General features: G+C 40.4%; 2 protein-coding genes across 17 annotated transcripts in view; one reads left to right on the top strand and one right to left on the bottom strand.

Annotated features, from left to right (window-relative positions):
- Positions 1-4,003, bottom strand: part of MARCH7 (membrane-associated ring finger (C3HC4) 7, E3 ubiquitin protein ligase) — a 46,572-nt gene that overhangs the window by 40,505 nt on the left and 2,064 nt on the right. Inside the window, exon 1 of one of the 2 annotated variants that reach the window (XM_014534106.1) lies at positions 3,684-3,690. The exons of the other annotated variant lie outside the window; for it this stretch is intronic. The gene's annotated coding sequence lies outside the window, so the exon portion shown is untranslated. Of the gene's footprint in view, positions 1-3,683; positions 3,691-4,003 lie in introns of those variants that run through there. 2 annotated transcript variants of the gene reach the window in all.
- BAZ2B (bromodomain adjacent to zinc finger domain, 2B) overlaps positions 38-4,003 on the top strand; it is a 331,540-nt gene continuing 327,574 nt past the window's right edge. For all 15 annotated transcript variants that reach the window (XM_014534088.1, XM_014534089.1, XM_014534091.1 and 12 more), the window contains exons 1-3: positions 38-68; positions 1,110-1,294; positions 2,411-2,474. The gene's annotated coding sequence lies outside the window, so the exon portion shown is untranslated. The remainder of the gene's footprint in view (positions 69-1,109; positions 1,295-2,410; positions 2,475-4,003) is intronic.

Here is a 4,003-nt window from a genome sequence, read left to right as displayed (position 1 = left end):
TGCGAGCCCCCCCCCACCCGCCCCCCTTTCGGGGCGGGAGCCGATCCGAACCTGACGTTTTTTTATCGGTAATTCCGTTTTGGGGGTGGTCTACTTTTAAATAGTGACACTGGTATTTGGTAGTGTAGCAACAGCTTCCGTAGTAAAAATTTCATCCATTTAAAAAGAGGAAGGAAAACTAAAATTTTTTTAAATCGTCTGATGAAATGAGACGAAACTTTTACCGAAAGACGAAGTGATACACGCAGATGTAAATGGATACTGATACATAAAAGAGTAGGTTAGAGGAAAAGCCACGATTTATGTGGACTTGATAATGTTATGTGGATTTAGGTGATTCTGAGTCATGTAGCAAACATAAAAAAGTTCTTTGTCAGGAAATATATTGAAACTTGCCGATATGCCGACAGCACTTGATTTTTTTTTTAAGTGACCTATTTTATTAGATTGTTTTTAAGCAATTCATTGAAATCAAGTAATTCCAATAAATGAATTAGGACGTTTATATGTATTTCTTTGTCATTTCATCTGGAGGGAATGCACTATCCCCATTTTTCACTGTCTTGGAGACTGAGAGACTGTCCACTTTCACTATTGTAAGTTGTAAAATATTCTGGATGTTAAAGATTTAAAGTGGGATTACTATTATTTAAAGTTGGCACATGAATGCCAGTCTAACTTTTTGGAATCTGAGTTTAAGATTAAGCAGTTAATATAGGATCAAATGAACACAGATCACTTTTGAGAGAATCAGTGTGCCCTTTTTAGAAAAGTGATTTTTCCTCCCAGCCTGTTTGAATGAATGTAGCTGTAGCATTGTGGTTATGAATATACGCACCCTGAGGTACCGGACTGCATGGGTTCAAATCCCAGCTCTGCCATGTACTTTACTACCTTTGTTATCTTGAACAATTTCTTAACCTTGCTAAGCCTAGGTTTCCTATAAAATGGGATTAATAACAATTCCTCTACCCCATTGGGTTGTCCAAAGCATTAAATAAGGTAATACATCAGTTCCTGAAACAGTAGGCATTCCACAACTGTTAGCTCTTACATTCCATGTCCAAACCATCACTAACGCTGTCTTTCTGGGGCTTAATATTACATAGGTCTCTCAAACTTCTTCCCAAGTGTATTCTACACTAAGAGGAATGACTGCAGCATTTTCCTGAGCTATGGCAGTCAGACCTGGTAGCAGTAACTTCTCTGCAGAACCCCCTAACCTGGCAAGGATGATTCAGATGTTGGCAGATTATGGCTTCATCCCCACCCAGCACTGATGTTATCAGCAGAGGTGAGTATGGTACCAATTTTCTAAGCTAAACAGATCTTCCAGACTCTAGTTTCCTATTGATACTAGTAAATAGGCAAAGACCACTTATAAATATATTTTTATTCTTTAAGAATGGTTAATTATTATTGTTTTTATAATGTACTATCTTTTCTTTGAAATTTCATGAAATTATCATTACCAACAAACAGTTGAGCCTTTCCTATGTTAAAGACAACTTTATAGGAGTTGTGGATACAAATAGGTACAACAGAGACTATTTTCTGAATGAAAAATCAGAACAAAATGATTTGATATGCAGAATGTTTGAAATCAGAATTGCTATGACCAACTTAGATTCCATGGTTGCCTTTTTTATTTAAGAGTTCCTCCACATGACCTTCCTTTGCTGAACTTTTTCTCCTTATGACACACCTTTCAGTATCTAAATCTTTTTTCACCACTTGCCCACACTACTCACATTAGTTTACATTTTTTAACTTGGCTTCTTCTCTAAATTAGGGTCATACTACTATTACTCATTTTTTCCCTTTCTACTTTATAAATGTCATTTGGTCATGGTCATAACAGCCCTTTACTTTTATATTTAACTATTTCTTCAACTACTTCATAGTTACAGAGTTCTTTTTCATATATTAAATTTCATAGTCCCTGTTTTCCCTGCTTTTTAAATATTTTTATTTTTAGAGAGAGAGAGAAAGAGAAACATTGATGTGAGAGTGGGGCATGATCGCCTGCCTCCTGCACGTTCCCCACCGGGCCACAACTGGGGCATGTGCCCTGACCCGGAATCCAACCAGCAACCTTTTGGAGCACAGGATGACACCCAATCAACTGAGCCATACTGGCCAGGACTTCCCCACTTTTTATCAACTCTCATCCTAACTGTCTAAGAAGCCTCTCTTTGGCAGGGGCAATCTTATAGACATTCTTTACTTTGTGTAAATGGTGTGATCTTGAAAAGGTATGGTTATATTTGCTTTTTGTAAATCAAATTTGTGTTTGAATGTTGGCTATTTATTAAACTTTAAAGGAACAGGAGGTAATACCTGGGATGAAAGGAGAGTGCTTATAGGAAGAGTGCTTATAAGGATGCCAATTTTTTTTTTTCTCATATAGGAATCTCATTGATCCCTGGAGAAGGGAGCGTCAACCAACTTGAGGATCTACTATTTAGTTATAGGTAACTTTAATATGTAGTATTTATTATTTAATATTACATAAGTCCCTTAAACATCTTCTCAAGTATTGAACTGGCCCCTGTTCCTTTTTTTTTTTTTCCAATAAGAGAATACTTATTTGGAAATCGCAGAGGTAGAGGAAGTAATTCATAGAAGAAATGGGCTTAGGAAACAGTTGTAGAGGTAAAGGAAGGGCCCTTGGAGCTTTGGAGTGCATAGTGAGGAAGCTAATGGTAATGCACCTGGGGAAAGGAGGAGAAAGAAAACAAAGGTGAGGGTATGCTCCCAGGAGGGAGGTTTTCCCTGTTCCTTTAATAATACAGTCAAGCTAAACTCAAACACACAATTTCAGAATCATAATAATTCAGGACTATGCTCAGCCTCCATGGCCACTTAAGACTACATATTATGGTAATACAAGCAGAAGAGCATCCAACTACTGATATGAAGTTTTTGGGTGTTTCCTTTGGCAAGTTTGATTACAGCCCCATTTTTATTTTAAATATTTTTCATGTCCACATATGTGTACAACTTTATAACAATGTATATGTTGATTGCATCATATATACTAGCTATCCTATATAATAAAAGCCCAATATGCTAAGTGTCCAACCGTTCAACCAGTCACTACGAGACGCACTGACCACCAAGGGGCAGACACTCCGACTGGAAGGTTAGCTTGCTGCTGGGGTCCAGCTGATTGGGACTGGGCAAGATGGGCCAGACACATCCTGGAGCCCTCCTGCGGTCCCTCCCCAGCCCTGATCAGGACTGGGCAAGACTGACCAGACATGTACTGTAGCCCTCCTGCAGCCCCTCCCCAGCCGGCTGGCCCCAGTTGGCCCCTAGTAGGACTGGGCAAGACAGCCCCAATCGGGACTGGGCAAGACGGGCCAGACATGCCCTGGAGCCTTCCCATGGTCCCTCCCCAGCCCTGATCGTGCACCAGTGGGGTCCCTTGGCCTGGCCTGCACCCTCTCGCAATCTGGGACCTCTCGGGGGATGTCAGAGAGCCAGTTTCGGCCTGATCCCCACAGGCCAGGCCAAGGGACCCCACCAGTGCACAAATCTGTGCACCGTGCCTCTAGTTTTAGTATGTCCTTTTCTTTCACTTTTTTTCTTTATCTCCCATTTCCCAACCTTATCTTTTCCTTTTAGATTTGGCTGTCTTGTCTCTATTCACAACATTCTTGCAAAATTAGTGAGCATACTTCTGCATTTTTTTCTGCATGGTCATACATTCTTTTTTTTAAAAATATATTTGTATTGATTTCAGAGAGGAAGGGAGAGGGAGAGAGAAATAGAAACATCAATAATGAGAGGGAATCATTGATTGGCTGCCTCTTGCATACCCCCTGCTGGTGATGGAGCCCGCAACCTGGGAATGTGCCCTTGACCAGAATTGAACCTGGGACCTTTCAGTCCGCAGACCAACACTATATCCACGGAACCACACCGGCTAGGGCTGCATGGTCATACATTCTTAAAAGAATAGTTATATCACACACACATATGCACACAGAGATACTCA

This window comes from Myotis brandtii, unplaced genomic scaffold (assembly GCF_000412655.1).
Source record: "Myotis brandtii unplaced genomic scaffold, ASM41265v1 scaffold125, whole genome shotgun sequence".
NCBI classification, from domain to species: domain Eukaryota; kingdom Metazoa; phylum Chordata; class Mammalia; order Chiroptera; family Vespertilionidae; genus Myotis; species Myotis brandtii.
Note: the sequence above shows the minus strand (reverse complement) of the source record. Positions and strands in the feature narration are given on the sequence as shown.